At 39.4% G+C, this 17,518-nt stretch overlaps 1 long non-coding RNA gene across 30 annotated transcripts in view; it reads right to left on the bottom strand.

Moving 5' to 3' along the window:
- Nucleotides 1–17,518, bottom strand: part of LOC147366889 (uncharacterized) — a 1,020,561-nt gene that overhangs the window by 651,878 nt on the left and 351,165 nt on the right. For 2 of the 30 annotated variants that reach the window (XR_015169133.1, XR_015169138.1), the window contains one exon: nt 8,414–8,428. The exons of the other annotated variants lie outside the window; for them this stretch is intronic. This is a non-coding gene — a long non-coding RNA (uncharacterized LOC147366889). Of the gene's footprint in view, nt 1–8,413; nt 8,429–17,518 lie in introns of those variants that run through there. 30 annotated transcript variants of the gene reach the window in all.

Here is a 17,518-nt window from a genome sequence, read left to right as displayed (position 1 = left end):
AGTTACAAAAATTTCCCAGAATTATCTAGCAAATAATTCATCAGGGTTGCACATATGGACTTTTATTTAAAAATTCGAGGGATACATTGTAGAATGAGTATCTCTTCAGCCTCATAGTGAGTTTCTATCTTTAGGGTAGCAATACCATTTAAAAAAAAAAAAAAAAAGAGCTGTAATTTGAGTGCCAATGTGTCTCTACTTCTGAGTATGCTGCAATTTTGGAGGATGAACTTAAGGGAAGCAAACTTTTCCTTCTTAAATCTCTCAATTTTCCAATAGCCCCATCCCTATGAGCCACAGATGAGGCTACCCCTTCTCTCACAGCCCTATTTCAAGAATAAACACTGTTAGCTTCAATCTGTAAGCTAAGAAGTGAAGTGAAAGTCATTCAGTCATGTCTGATCCTTTGCGACCCCATGGACTATACAGTCCATGTAATACTGGAGTGGGTAGTGGTTTCCTTCTCCAGGGGATCTTCCCAACCCAGGGATTGAACCAAGTTCTCCTGCATTGCAGGAGGGTTCTTTACCAGTTGAGCTACCAGAGGTAATACCTAAATGCATCCAGATCAAGATGGGAATTATATTCCTATCCTCACCAGCATAGGACTGAGGAATTGATAGTTTTAAATGCACCAGTTGGGGTTTTCTTCCTCTATTTCTTCCCAGAAGTGCAGTTTCTTTGTACACCCAAAACTGTGCTCAGACCTCGAGTGTCTGATAGCTGATAGCAGGTACATCTTCCCGAGTGCTGTCCCTCTAGGTCTATCCACGCTATGTAATGCTGCCAATCAGCTGATATCACACCTGCTTGAGGATGCTATGCTATGCTAAGTCACTTCAGTCGTGTCCGACTCTGTGCGACTCCATAGATGGCAGCCCACCAGGCTCCCCCATCCCTGGGATTCTCCAGGCAAGAACACTGGAGTGGGTTGCCATTTCCTTCTCCAATGCATGAAAGTGAAATGTGAGAAGTGAAAGTAAAGTCGCTCAGTCCTGTCCGACTCTTAGCGACCCCATGGATTGCAGCCTAACAGGCTCCTCCGTCCATGGGATTTTCCAAGCAAGAGTACTGGAGTAGGGTGCCGTTGCCTTCTCCGCTGCTTGAGGATAACTAATGTCTATTCCATGGACCAACTCAAAATTGCACAGAAAAACAAAGGGGGTCTGACACAAGCTTTCAGCAATGATTCAAACTGTTGCTTCCCCTCCCCAGGGACCAGCTCTACAGTTAATTCAGCTTCCTGAATTAACATGCATCCTCCCCTCTTTAAAAAAATTCTACTTTGCTGTCTACTCCCAGTATTCCAACTTCCTAGCCCAACTCTGTGTCACCCTGCACAAATATTTTGAGAGGTTATGGTAAGATGCCACTTCAGAGACTGAGGAGATCTCAACCATAAGGAACAGACTGAAACACTAAATCTGTGAAGTATATTGTCTCCATAAACCCATAGACCTATTTCATCTAATATGTTACAAATCTATGAAATAAAAGAAATTACATTATCCTCCCACTTGGGTACTTGGAGTCTATATTTAGGGCTTTAAAAAGACAATGAGTTCCTTCAAACATAAAGCATTTAGCTAGTTCAAAGGATCAATCTATTATAAAGAAAATCTCAGGGCAATTTGTAAATCTTTTTAAACTAAAAGTCAAAAAATTACTTCACAACAAATTCTTTATTGGCACAAAACTCATCTTTTCATACCCAGGGTTCTGCGTCTTTTTTCTAAACTTTATTTTGCTCTTCTGAAAAAAGACTTATAAAACATTTATAGCTTATAATAACAAATACACTTAAGGAAAGAAAGTGCTGTCTTTAAATATTACTATCACATGTTTTTCTCCAGTAGAGACATATGAGCATACAAACAGAATAAGATAAAAAGATCTTCAATTTAATTCTATAAAATAATCTCATTAATCTGAATTTATCTCTTTAGATGACATCTATTGTTCCTCTATTTTAAACAAAAATCATTTTTTCTAATAAACATGAAGTCTACATTAGCAGATAAATTCAAAATATCAGATTTATTTGATTTTTAAGATGTGAATATGGTTTACCAATGTATACATTAAATTTAATTATGTAAAGTGTTCTACTTTTACTTTATAGCATTTTTATGTGCTACTGGTACATCAATTTTCTTTAATCAGCCAAAGATCTAAATGGTCATTTCAAAAGCAAAATTTCCACAACTAAATAATATCTGTAACATGAAGGCATTTCTATTACAAAGATTTGCTGTTTCTGATCGACAATTCCAGGGATTAACAGTGTTCAGGTTCACCTTACCCAGCAGAGTTCTTAAGAGACAGCATGATTTTTTGTAAGACTAAAATTAATGTACTATGAACATTAACCAGTGAGGAAGATGAGAGCTTTTTAAATAGTAGAACTGTCAACTGAAACACTTTGGTAGAAGTGTTTGGGTAGAAAATAACATTTTACCAAGATGCTGTGATATTTTGTGCTAATATTTCACACCTAAGGTGTTGTTTTCTTCATGCAGAAGCAGCAATAGGTTGAAAAATAGACAACACAAACTAACACACTTTTTTTTTTTTAATCTTAAGGCTTAGCTAATTTGCTGCATGGTGATTAATGCTCTAATCAAGATACTTGGGTTTGAGAATTAATCATTTCATCAACTGAATATATGTGGATAGAAAAATGCTATAAGTCAAAAAGAGAAACACTGGAATAATTAGACCTTATAAAATCATTGATTTTTCAAAGAAATTTATCTGTCCCCCTTCCCCTTCCTGCTGAAGCTCCACTCTACTATTGAGTAGCTACAGGGCTCTGAGTAAATGCTTACTCTCTCTGGCCTTTTGTCTTCATTGCTTCAAAGGCGACATTAGAATCTGTGAACTGACTCATGTTGGCAGGAGCAGCAAAGTCAGTTGCAAAGGGTCATAGACCACAGGGAGGTAAATCATTGGCAGCCATTATTCAAAATCGTCCATACAGCCCCAAAGAATCAAAGGGAGGCAGACTGAATCCAGTTCTACCAGAGGTCAGAAGGAGATGGAAAGGGGAGGAAGGCAATAGATTTATGTGTTCTCATCTTTTATGAAAAGAATTCTCAGAGCAGGGAGATAAGTTAAATAGGTTGGCGGGAAAGTCAGGAGTAGAAATGGAGCTTGGGGCCAACATATCCAAATTTCTGGAAGGAAACCACTTCACAGGACACCCAAACACATACAGTAAAATAGGGCAGCTGCAAGAAAGTAAAACCAGCGGTGGCAGCACAAGTGCAGCTTGCCAGAACATTCTGGTTCCTGTATAGTGTCAAAGTTTTCCAGTGGTTTCCATGTGCCCTAGAGAAGAATACAAGGGTTTAAGGTTACGGATACTGTGGTTTAGAGCAAATATCCATGCAGAGTTGCTGAGGTGTGGGTGGGGGGAGGGAGCAGGTTGGAGGTCAGAAGAGACGTAAACAGAGGAGGAAAATCTTTAGCCAAGGATCTCAGACCAGACAATTTCAGTCTAAGGTGCAGGCAGCACTAGCAAGACAAAAGCAAGTTCCCAGCACAAGATGGCCATGACTCTGCTGAGAAAAGACAGCTCAGAGTAAACAAGCTTTAGATTGAAGTACTGGATGTCAGCAGGACAATAGGATCCAAATGAATGTGCAAGAACCACATGTGTGTGTGCTAAGTCGCTTCAGTTGTGTCCAACTCTTTGGGACCCTATGGACTGGAGCCCTGACAGGCTCTTCTGTCCATGGGACTATCCAGGCAAGAATACTGGAATGGGTTGCCATGCCCTCCTCCAGGGGATCTTCCCAACCCAGGGATCTAACCCGCATCTCTTATGTCTCCTGCATTGGCAGGCAGGTTCTTTACCATTAGTTCCACCTGAGAAGCAGGTCCTAAGCTCTCTTTTTTCCAACAGCCTCCTGATCACATGATGTCCCTAGCCTACCCTTTCCCACCAGCCACCAGAAGAGCTAGAAAAGAGAGAGAAGACCCAGAAGTCTGTATATGTGTCTGTAAGAGATATAAATGTAGGGATTGCTGCTGCCGCTGCTAAGTCGCTTCAGTTGTGTCCGACTCTGTGCGACCCCAAGGACGGCAGCCCACCAGGCTCCCCCATCCCTGGGATTCTCCAGGCAAGAATACTGGAGTGGGTTGCCATTTCCTTCTCCAAGGCATGAAAGTGAAAAGTGAAAGTGAAGTCGCTCAGTCATGTCCGACTCTTAGCGAGCCCATGGACTGCAGCCTACCAGGCTCCTCCGTCCATGGGATTTTCCAGGCAAGAGTACCGGAGTGGGTTGCCATTGCCTTCTCCGAAATGTAGGGGTTAGACTGAGATAAACATCCCAAATGGGAATAAATTTAGTTTTCTCTTGAACCATTCTCATATTATAGTAATATATAGGTTTATAAGGAAAGGCAAATCAGTTATGACAGTAAGTACTTTGTTTTTGCACTTCTAAATGTCCCCATTATTTTGTTTCTTCTCTTCCAGTGTGTCTATAACAATTAAGTAAAATTAACAATTAGATGAAACATGTTAAGTGTGTAGCACACTGTCTGTGACTTCTGAGACATCCAGTAGGTGGTAGCTTCCATTATTATCAGACAACTAGGAAGGCAGACTCCCAGACTTCCTTGTACTTTATAAAGCACTCATTCCTCCCCCTCAAAGTTTCACAGTGATTACATTTTCTAGTTGAAGAGAAACTTAAATGATCTGCTAGCAGGGAAAGAAATTATAATAGAACCTTGATGAAAGAGCCTACTGCCAACTAAATAGGTTATTATAGGTAATTTTTAAAATTATCTAAGTTGTTTACTTTGGATTATCAGTATCCCATGATTGGCCATGTAAAAAGACAGTCCTCTCACTTGGAATTTCCCAGGGCCAGAAGGAAGATCACTCTGAGCAGGCTTTAGCAGATTACCATCAGCACTACCTGGAGCACATCCCCCCAGAAAAAAGGAAGAGGCTTGAAAAGCCACACTGAGCAAATATCCCACTGATACTGATACCCTGGGTATGTATCACAACAACTGTGATTTTTGTGAGATTGGTGTGACAGTGTTCACACTTAACAATACAGCTGCATTTCACATCTCTCCCAGGAGGCAGGTGCAGCCCATCAGTATTTGCCGTGTAGAGAATGAAACATGCTTCAGATGCATCCCACTGCCTGCATGCTGACTCTCTGTGGCCCCTGTGACTCATAAAGGAATTCAGGTATATCCACCCCCTTGAGGAACTGTGGACTTGAAACAGAAGACTCTGTAATACTTCTCTGGGGTGGTGTAGGGAGGCACAGTAGGTAAACCCATCATTTAAATGAATTAACAGGAACTGTTTTTTATATTGCAGTATAAAGAGTAATAATTGCACATTGACTCAGTATAGTTTGTTTTGGACAACTGAATAACTGCTCCTTAATTTTGTAACTTAAAGTATGCTTTTGGGAGGAATGCTTTAAATAACTGAAAGATTTAGGTTGTAAAAACAATTCCTTCTTCCTGCAATCCACTTCCTACAACACTTAAAAAGTCTACATAGAAGGCCTTTCCATGGCCCCCAAAACAGGGCAGTTCCCTTACTCAGGTCTCTAAGTATTTTCCATAATTAAAAATTATTGTGAAATACAGTCATGCTATCTGATCCCCATTTCTGTGGAACCCAATGATTACATGAATTCTTCCTGGTAACAAACGTGGCATAAAAAATAAAATCCTCCCAACACAATAAAGTATACCGAATATTCTGACCATCCTACAATTATTACTTTGGCTTTCCAAATACCTGAACACTAGAGAAGAGCTGCCAAGTAGGAAAGACACAATATTGAGTTTCTAGAAAGTTATATTCTCCTTTCTGTATTAATACAGTGCAGTTCATATGACATGTATATCAGCAGATCAGTTGGCTGATCAGTAAGGATTCCCATTGTTTTCATTTATCCTAACATAACCCTGAATGGTTTAAGCCAATCAGTGCATAGCAATTTCCTGACAACTGTTATCAGTCTAGGGTAGGGTACAAAATTTAAGTAGGCTGAGTCAAGTTAAAGAAAATGATTTGCATTGCATGCTTGGAGAAGAGAACCTGCTAGAGTTGCAAATTTTCAGATCCTACTGTGATGGTTACTTTTCTGTGTCTATTTAACTGGGAAAGATTGAGCGCAGGAGGAGAAGGATGACTACTGGAAAAACCATAGCTTTGACTAGATGGACCTTTGTTGGTAAAGTAATGTCTCTGCTTTTTAACATGCTGTCTAGGTTGGTCATAGCTTTTCTTCCAAGGAGCAAGCGTCTTTTAATTTCATGGCTGCAGTCACCATCTGCAGTGATTTTGGAGCCCAAGAAAATAAAGTCTGCCACAGTTTCCATTGTTTCCCTATCTGTCATGAAGTGTCCAAGATACTTGATCAAAGGCTAGTCTAGATGCTGCTGTGAAGGTAATTCTCAGGATGTGATTAACATTCAAATCAGTAAACTTTGATTTAAAAAAAAAAACAAACACTTTATAATGTAGCTGAGCCTCATCCAATCGGTTGAAGACCTTGAGAAAAAAGACTGAGATCCCCTGAAGAAGAAGAAACATTGCCTCCAGATTATCCTCAGACTCCAGAAAATCACATGAATTATTCTTAAAATAAGTTTGTGTGTTTGTCTATAAATATACCATATATCTATATATGTTGTTGTTGTTAGGTTTCTAAGTCATGTCCAACTCTTGCAACCCTCTGGACTGTAGCCTATCATGCCCCGCTATCTGTGGGATTTCCCAGGCAAGAACACTGAAGTAGGCTGCCATTTCCTTCTCCAGGGAATCTTTACAACCCAGGAATCAAACCCAGGTCTCCTGCATTTCAGGCTGATTCTTTACCACTGAGCCACCACAGAAGCCCCTATATCCATATAGATTGCCTGGCATGCTGCAGTCCATGGGGTCACAAAGAGTTGGACACGACTGGGCGACTGAACAACAACTACAACTACATACATATATATATATATATATATATATATATATATATATATATAAAACATACCCAGAGAAATCTATTTAAGGAATTGGTAAATACACGTACACACATATTACACTGGTCTGTTTCTTTGGAGAAACCCATTTGCTGTACCTTCTATTAATACTGGAAACTGGAGGTGAAGCCCTGAAATGTGTGTTTTAACAAGACTTCCAGGTAATTCCGACGTACCTAGAGTTTCAGCTCTACTGCACTAGATCATTTTTATGGTATCTCATCGACAGTTCGATAAAGGAAGTTTGAAACTACATTGTGGTAGATTAGCATTCTATCCACTAAACTATGATGAAATTGCCAGAATTTCATTCCCTGCATGATTTCAGGTGAGTGTAGACCACGGAGACAATGCTCATGAGACATAAAAGGTGGAAATGCAGCAGCAGCACCTCACTTTGCAGGCTCTGAAGTCTGGAGCAGGGCACAAGCCTATGGCTTACCTGCTGGCTCCACTGCTTGTCATGGGAAGCAGCCAGGCCCATAGACTTTGTATTTCTTCGGGATATTCCTCCTGGTGTTTCAACAGCTGGGCCATGAAAGAGATGGCCGGCTTTTTCTTCGGGTGAGTGTCATCATGGACATGGGAGACACACAGCTGTTGAGAAGCTGAAGCTGGTTCCAATCAACACCTATGGCTTTCTCCTCACCTTCATAGGTTCCAGTTTGCCCTTGTTTCTCCCACTACCCATCCTTTTTCCTTTTTCAGATGCAAAATCAATGGCATCACCAAGACTTATTACCCAGCTCCAACAGTTGGGATAGTCACATCCCTATGATAAATCCCTTATGATATCTGTCCAGAAGTTCTACTCCTCTGATCAAATCTGACAGATACATAATAAGTAGAGAATATCTTATTGAAAATAAAGTCAAAAAGCCCAGAAGAACATTTCCTTTTACTTTTAATAAACCACTCCCTACATTATCCTGGTTAACGTATATATTCTGCCCTTGAACATTTGCAATACGTAATAATGTCTTTGGTCTTCCTTGAAGTCTCTCTTGCCCATTTCATGTTGAACTATTTTTTCTTTTATCCAGCTTTTCATTCCCTAGGTTTCAGGACATTGCCCCTTGTCCTACAATCTTCAGACACGGAATAACTCTCTCCCTCCAGTTTGTTGTTTCTGCCCTTGAAGGTATACAACTTTCAGTGTCCAAGTATCCTTGGAACATCATGGTGGTTTAGTGCTAAGTAGTGTCTGACTCTTGAGACCCCATGGACTGTAGCCTGCCAGGCTCCTCTGTCCATGGGATTTCCCATGCAACAAATCTAGAGTGGGTTGCTCTTTGTTCCTCCAGATGATTTTCCCATTCCAGGGATCAAATGTGGGTCTCATACACTGCAGGCAGATTCTTTACCAAATAAGTCACCAGGGAAGACCTTGTGAGCATTCTTCTTCCTAAATGACATCAATTTATATTCAAAATTTGCTTCTAATCTCTTATTAACTGATTCTCATTTTTGCCTTTTTCTCATTTACATCACACTTATTTCTATTAAAACATTACACTGAGATTACAGAGAATACACAAATACAAAGAGACATAAACATCAATGATTTTAGAATTTGTTTGCATCCATTTTCAATAATCATTTTAAATATTGATTTTTAAAATGTCAGTGCAAATTTTGCATTTCACCAAGAATGGAGAAATGTTAATTTTTTATGTCTAATATTGCAAGAGAGTTCCAGAAAAAACATCTATTTCTGCTTTATTGACTGTGCCAAAGCCTTTGACTGTGTGGATCACAATAAACTGTGGAAAATTCTTCAAGAGATGGGAATACCAGACCACCTGACCTGCCTCTTGAGAAACCTATATGCAGGTCAGGAAGCAACAGTTAGAACTGGACATGGAACAACAGACTGGTTCCAAATAGAAAAAGGAGTACGTCAAGGCTGTATATTGTCACCCTGCTTATTTAACTTCTATGCAGAGCACATCCTGAGAAATGCTGGGCTAGAAGAAGCACAAGCTGGAATCAAGATTGCCAGGAGAAATATCAATAACCTCAGATATGTAGATGACACCACCCTTATGGCAGAAAGTGAAGAGGAACTAAAAAGCCTCTTGATGAAAGGGAAAGAGGAGAGTGAAAAAGTTGGCTTAAAGCTCAACATTCAGAAAACGAAGATCAAACATAAGACCAGAAACTATAAAACTCTTAGAGGAGAACATAGACAAAACACTCTCCGAAATAAATAACAGCAGGATCCTCTATGACCCACCTCCCAGAATATTGGAAATAAAAGCAAAAATAAACAAATGGGATCCAATTAAAATTAAAAGCTTCTGCACAACAAAAGAAACTATAAGCAAGGTGAAAAGACAGCCTTCAGAATGGGAGAAAATAATAGCAATTGAAGCAACTGACAACTAATCTCAAAAATATACAAGCAACTCCTACAGCTCAATTCCAGAAAAGTAAACGACCCAATCAAAAAATGCGCCAAAGAACTAAATAGACATTTCTCCAAAGAAGACATACAGATGGTTAACAAACACATGAAAAGATGCTCAACATCACTCATTATCAGAAAAATGCAAATCAAAACCACAATGAGGTACAATTTCATGCCAGTCAGAATGGCTGGGATCCAAAAGTCTACAAGCAATAAATGCTAGAGAGGGTGTGGAGACAAGGGAACCCTCTTACACTGTTGGTAGGAATGCAAACTAGTACAGCCACTATGGAGAACAGTATGGAGATTCCTTAAAAAACTGGAAATAGAACTGCCATATGACCCAGCAATCCCACTGCTGAGCATACACACCAAGGAAACGAGAATTGAAAGAGACACGTGTACCCCAGTGTTCATCTCAGCACTGTTTATAATAGTCAGGACATGGAAGCAACCTTATGTCCATCAGCAGATGAATGGATAAGAAAGCTGTGGTACATATACACAGTGGAATATTACTCAACCATTAAAAAGAATACATTTGAATCAGTTCTAATGAGGTGAATGAAACTGGAGCCTATTATACAGAGTGAAGTAAGCCAGAAAGAAAAACACCAATACAGTATACTAACGCATATATATGGAATTTAGAAAGATGGTAACGAAAACCCTGTACACGAGATTGCAAAAGAGACACAGATGTATAGAACAGTCTTTTGGACTCTGTGGAAGAGGGAGAGGGGGGATGGTTTGAGAGAATGGCATTGAAACAAGTATAATATCATATAAGAAATGAATTGCCAGTCCAGGATCGATGCAGGATACAGGATGCTTGGGGCTGGTGCACTGGGATGACCCAGAGGGATGGTATGGGGAGTGAGGTGGGAGGGGGGTTCATGATGGGGAACACGTGTACACCCGTAGCGGATTCATGTTGATGTATGGCAAAACCAATACAATATTGTAAAGTAATTTGACTCTAATTAAAATAAATAAATTTAAATTTTAAAAAATAAAAATAAAAAGTTATTCAGAGTTAAAAAAAAAAAAAGAAAAAGAAAACGAAGATCATGGCATCTGGTCCCATCACTTCATGGGAAATAGATGGGGAAACAGTGGAAACAGTGTCAGACTTTATTTTTTTAGGCTCCAAAATCACTGCAGATGGTGATTGCAGCCATGAAATTAAAAGACGCTTACTCCTTGGAAGGAAAGTTATGACCAACCTAGATAGCATATTCAAAAGCAGAGACATTACTTTGCCAACAAAGGTTCATCTAGTCTAGGCTATGGTTTTTCCAGTGGTCATATATGGATGTGAGAGTTGGACTGGAAGACAGCTGAGCGCGGAAGAATTGATGCTTTTGAACTGTGGTGTTGGAGAAGACTCTTGAGAGTCCTTTGGACTGCAAGGAGATCCAACCAGTCCATTATAAAGGAGATCAACCCTGGGTGTTCTTTGGAAGGAATGATGCTAAAGCTGAAACTCCAGTACTTTGGCCACCTGATGCGAAGAGTTAACTCATTGAAAAAGACTCTGATGCTGGGAGGGATTGGGGGCAGGAGGAAAAGGGGACAACAGAGGATGAGATGGCTGGATGTGAGTCTGAGTGAACTCCGGGAGTTGGTGATGGACAGGGAGCCCTGGCATGCTGCAATTCATGGGGTCGCAAAGAGTGGGACACGACTGAGCAACTGAACTGAACTGAATATTAAAATTATCTGACTTGTCAACTAAGATGATCAGTGAATGCCTTATGTTGTCTTTAAAAGTACCCACAATATTCCCTCTACAATTAGAAATCACTTTAGTAAAATGAAGTTTTGCCTATTTAACATGAGCAAGTTAACTGTGAGAAGATTCATTTATAATATTTAGTCATTATCAGTTCAGTTCAGTTCAGTCACTCAGTCGTGTCCAACTCTTTGCAACCCCATGAATCGCAGCACGCCAGGCCTCCCTGGCCACTACCGACTCCCGGAGTTCACTCAGATCCACGTCCATCGAGTCAGTGATGCCATACAGCCATCTCATCCTCTGTCGTCCCATTCTCCTCCTGCCCCCAATCCCTCCCAGCATCAGAGTCTTTTCCAATGAGTCAACTCTTCGCATCAGGTGGCCAAAGTACTGGAGTTTCAGCTTTAGCATCATTTCTTCCAAAGGAATCCCAGGGCTGATCTCCTTCAGAATGGACTGGTTGGATCTCCTTGCAGTCCAAGGGACTCTCAAGAGTCTTCTCCAACACCACAGTTCAAAAGCATCAATTCTTCGGCGCTCAGCTGTCTTCACAGTCCAACTCTCACATCCATACATGACCACAGGAAAAACCATAGCCTTGACTAGATGGACCTTTGTTGGCAAAGCAATGTCTCTGCTTTTGAATATGCTATCTAGGTTGGTCATAACTTTCCTTCCAAGGAGTAAGCGTCTTTTAATTTCATGGCTGCAATCACCATCTGCAGTGATTTTGGAGCCCAAAAAAATAAAGTCTGACACTGTTTCCACTGTTTCCCCATATATTTCCCATGAAGTGATGGGACCGAATGCCATGATCTTCATTTTCTGAATGCTGAGCTTTAAGCCAACTTTTTCACTCTCCTCTTTCACTTTCATCAAGGGGCTTTTTAGTTCCTCTTCACTTTCTGCCATAAGGGTGGTGTCATCTGCATATCTGAGGTTATTGATATTTCTCCCCGCAATCTTGATTCCAGCTTGTGCTTCTTCCAGTCCAATGTTTCTCATGATGTACTCTGCATATAAGTTAAATAAGCAGGGTGACAATATACAGCCTTGACGTACTCCTTTTTCTATTTGGAACCAGTCTGTTGTTCCATGTCCAGTTCTAACTGTTGCTTCCTGACCTGCATATAGGTTTCTCAAGAGGCAGGTCAGGTGGTCTGGTATTCCCATCTCTTGAAGAATTTTCCACAGTTTATTGTGATCTACACAGTCAAAGGCTTTGGCATAGTCAATAAAGCAGAAATAGATGTTTTTCTGGAACTCTCTTGCTTTTTCCATGATCCAACGGATGTTGGCAATTTGATCTCTGGTTCCTCTGCCTTTTCTAAATCCAGCTTGAAGATCTGGAAGTTCACAGTTCACGTATTGCTGAAGCCTGGCTTGGAGAATTTTGAGCATTACTTTGCTAGCATGTGAGATGAGTGCAATTGTGCGGTAGTTTGAGCATTCTTTGGCATTGCCTTTCTTTGGGATTGGAATGAAATTAACCTTTTCCAGTCCTGTGGCCACTGTTGTGTTTTCCAAATTTGCTGGCATATTGAGTGCAGCACTTTCACAGCATCATCTTTCAGGATTTGAAATAGCTCAAGTGGAATTCCATTACCTCCACTAGCTTTGTTCGTAGTGATGCTTTCCAAGGCCCACTTGACTTCACATTCCAGGATGTCTGGCTCTAGATCAGGAATCACACCATCGTGATTATCTGGGTCGTGAAGATCTTTTTTGTACAGTTCTTCTGTGTATTCTTTCCATCTCTTTTTAATAGCTTCTGCTTCTGTTAGGTCCATACCATTTCTGTCCTTTATTGAGCCCATCTTTGCATGAAATATTCCCTTGGTATCTCTAATTTTCTTGAAGAGATCTCTAGTCTTTCCCATTCTGTTGTTTTCCTCTATTTCTTTGCATTGATTGCTGAGGAAAGCTTTCTTGTGTCTTCTTGCTATTCTTTGGAACTCTGCATTCAGATGTTTATATCTTTCCTTTTCTCCTTTGCTTTTTGCTTCTCTTCTTTTCACAGCTATTTGTAAGGCCTCCCCAGACAGCCATTTTGCTTTTTTGCATTTCTTTTCCATGAGGATGGTCTTGATCCCTGTCTCCTGTACAAGATCACGAACCTCATTCCATAGTTCATCAGGCTCTCTATCTATCATGTCTAGGCCCTTAAATCTATTTCTCACTTCCACTGTATAATCATAAGGGATTTGATTTAGGTCATACCTGAATGGTCTAGTGGTTTTTCCTACTTTCTTCAATTTAAGTCTGTATTTGTTAATAAGAAGTTCATGATCTGAGCCACAGTCAGCTCCCAGTCTTGTTTTTGTTGACTCTATAGAGCTTCTCCATCTTTGGCCACAAAGAACATAATCAATCTGATTTCAGTGTTGACCATCTGGCGATGTCATTATCAGGTGTCTGTAAATTAACTGTCTGGTACTAAATACTTTTCCATCAATCTAATGAGCTCTACATCCTTCTATATTTTGTAACCAGTTATTGGCAGTATTGGTAGATGATCTCTCCTTTGATATACTGTTCTAAATCCCATTAATTGACAGATTAGAATATAGAAGAGTGTACTATATTGTGCAGAATACAGTATCAGTATAATAAAAAATAATTTTTTAACTGAATGATTAAGACAATCTATTTCAGCTACTCAGGAAGGTATTAAAAGTACTTAAATGTGACCCATCCAATTTTTTTATTTATTATTTTAATTAGATATTTTTACAATATTGTGTTGGTTTTGCCATACATCAACATGAATCCGCCAAGGGTGTACACATGTTCCCCATCATGAACCCCCCTCTCTCCTCCCTCCCCGTACCATCCCTCTGGGTCATCCCAGTGCATCAGCCCCGAGCATCCTGTATCCTGCATCAAACCTGGACTGGCAATTCATTTCTTATATGATAATACACATGTTTCAATGCTATTCTCCCAAATCATCCCACCCTCTCCATCTCCCACAGAGTCCAAAAGACTGTTCTATACATCTGTGTCTCTTTTTCTGTCTCGCATACAGGGTTACCGTTACCATCTTTCTAAATTCCATATATATGTGTTAGTATACTGTATTGGTGTTTTTCCTTCTGGCTTACTTCACTCTGTATAATAGGCTCCAGTTTCATTCACCTCATTAGAACTGATTCAAATGTATTCTTTTTAATGGCTGAGTAATACTCCATTGTGTATATGTACCACAGCTTTCTTATCCATTCATCTGCTGACAGACATCTAGGTTGCTTCCATGTCCTAGCTATTGTAAACAGTACTGCGATGAACATTGGGATATACGTGTCTCTTTCAATTTTGGTTTCCTCGGTGTGTATGCCCAGCAGTGGGATTGCTGGGTCATAAGGCAGTTCTATTTCCAGTTTTTTAAGGAATCTCCATACTGTTCTCCATAGTGGCTGTACTAGTTTGCATTCCCACCAACAGTGTAAGAGGGTTCCCTTGTCTCCACACCCTCTCCAGAATTTATTAAGCCATCCAATTTTTAATACTTACTGTAATTAAATCAGATCATCCATTTGAAAATAAGATAATCATGACTTTGATTTTTACATACTATGACAGAACAGAAAAAAAAGGGTGGTTAAAAAGTTATTCACTCTAAATAATAAGAAAAAGTAGAAATTTCAGTTATGTTAATGACCCAATTGCTAAACTTATGTGAGAATTTGTCTCTGAAATGGTCATAATAACTTTGATAAATAGCAGATAGATTACTGATTCACAGAACTCAATTAGAGTTTAAATTTCTTAATAAGAATGTAGTTTATTTTTTAAAAATCAATGTAGATTGCCTTCCAAATAATTTATATAAAGCTAGGAATCCACAATATCTCCATCCACTTTTTTTTCCACACTTGTCATTTTCATCGTAGTGACATATTTTGTATTGTATGTACATAAAACATATACAGTAAGGCTGCTAAGGAATGCTCTCAATTATCATTATAATTTATTCCTGCAACTTCATTTATTTTGAACCCAAGTTAATATCTTGCAGAACAGTGATTTGTGAGCTCATATGAATGAATTATAGACTGATTAGTTTACTTTTACCTCCACAAAGTTCATTTATGTTAGTTCATAAAAGACTCTTATTTTTACAATGTACATAGTCCTATAGAAAGGAATATATGCAGAAAACGCTTTTTAAATCCCCAGTCAAATAAGAAGGAAAGAAATGGTACATCAAGGTCTGGGACTGCCATTATGCAGCATTTAATAACCTCAAGGACATGTGCTTTTTAATAAATACGGATTACTAAGGATAAAAAAGGCTTACATTTACTAATTGCTTAAACAGCAGTTCTGTAGTTTTACAATAGAAAATTTTAATTACAGTGAGAAGTAAATTTGTACCAAATATTTTTCTGTTTATGTTTTGATTGAAATGTGCTATTTATTTAAAACAGGTAAACTTACTGCATTCCCTACTATTTCTATATTGTTATCAATGTGTCTGGAACTATGCTATAGGTCAAAGGAATTCAGAGAAATAGAAGAAATTGTATACAATATTTGAATTGTAATTTCCCTATCATCTTGGAATTTCACCTTGATCATTAAATCTGAGGACATAAGTGACGGATAACTTCAATGTCTAAAGAGAAGTACTATACACACTCTTTCTTTTTTTTAATGTATTTTTTTTATTGAAGGATACTTGCTTTACAGAATTTTGTTGTTTTCTGTCAAACCTCAACATGAATCAGCCATAGATATACGTATATCTCCTCCCTTTTGAAACCCCCTCCCATCTAACTTCCCATCCCACCCCTCTAGGTTTATACAGAGCCCCTGTTTGAGTTTCCGGAGCCATACAGCAAATTCCCATTGGCTATCTATTTTACATATGGTAATGTAAGTTTCCATGTTACTCTTTCCATACATCTTACCCTCTCCTCCCCTCTCCCCAAGTTCATAAGTCTATTCTCTATGTCTGTTTCTCCAGTGCTGCCCTGTAAATAAATTCTTCAGAGCCATCTTTCTAGATTCTGTATATGTGTGTTAGAATATAATATTTATTTTTCTCTTTCGACTCACTTCATTCTAGGCTCATCCACCTCAGAACTGACTCCTTTTTATTGCTGAGTAATATTCCATTGTGTATATGTACCAACACTTCTTTATCCATTCATCTGCTGATGGGCATCTAGGTTGCTTCCATGTTCTAGCTATTGTAAATAGTGCTGCAATGAACAATGGGATACATGTGTCTTTTTCAACCCCGGTTTCCTTAGGGTATATGCCTAGGAGTGAGATTGCTCCTATATGGTGGTTTAATTCCTAGTTTTTTAAGGAATTTCCATAACATCTCCCATAGAGGCTGTATGAGTTTACATTCCCACCAACAGTGCAAGAGCATTCCTTTTTCTCCACACCCTCTCCAGCATTTATTGTGTGTAAAGATTTTGATGATGGCCATTTTGACCAGTGTGAGGTGAAATCTCATTGTGGTTTTGATTTGCATTTCTCTAATAATGAGCAATGTTGAGCATTTTTTTATGTGTTTTTTAGCCATCTGTATGTCTTCTTTGGAGAAATGTCTGTTTAGGCCTTTTACCTACTTTTTGATTGGGTTGTTTTCCTGGTATTGAGTTGTATGAGCTGCTTATATATTTTGGAAATTAATCCTTTGTCAGTTGTTTCATTTGCTATAATTTTTTCCCATTCTGAAGGTTGTCTTTTCACCTTGTTTACAGTTTCCTTTGCTGTGCAAAAGCATTTAAGTTTAATCAGGTCCCACTAGTTTACTTTTGTTTTTATTTCTGTTACTCTAGGAGGTGGGTCATAAAGATGCTTGCTCCTTGGAAGGAAAGTTATGACCAACCTAGATAGCATATTCAAAAGCAGAGTCATTACTTTGCCAACAAAGGTTCGTCTAGTCAAGGCTATGGTTTTTCCTGTGGTCATGTATGGATGTGAGAGTTGGACTGTGAAGAAGGCTGAGCGCCGAAGAATTGATGCTTTTGAACTGTGGTGTTGGAGAAGACTCTTGAGAGTCCCTTGGACCACAAGGAGATCCAACCAGTCCATTCTGAAGGAGATCAGCCCTGGGATTTCTTTGGAAGGAATGATGCTAAATCTGAAACTCCAGTACTTTGGCCACCTGATGCGAAGAGTTGACTTATTGGAAAAGACTCTGATGCTGGGAGGGATTGGGGGCAGGAGGAGAAGGGGGCAACAGAGGATGAGATGGCTGGATGGAATCACTGACTCTATGGACGTGAGTCTGAGTGAACTCCGGGAGTTGGTGATGGACAGGGAGGCCTGGCGTGCTGCGATTCATGGGGTTGCAGAGAGTCGGACATGACTGAGCGACTGAACTG

Source organism: Bos grunniens, chromosome 8 (genome assembly GCF_055505025.1).
Source record: "Bos grunniens cultivar Pamir isolate PY7600 chromosome 8, Bosgru_T2T1.0, whole genome shotgun sequence".
In the NCBI taxonomy this organism is placed as follows: Eukaryota; Metazoa; Chordata; class Mammalia; order Artiodactyla; family Bovidae; genus Bos; species Bos grunniens.
The sequence above is the reverse complement of the archived record's forward strand: the minus strand, read 5'-3'. Positions and strand labels throughout refer to the sequence as shown.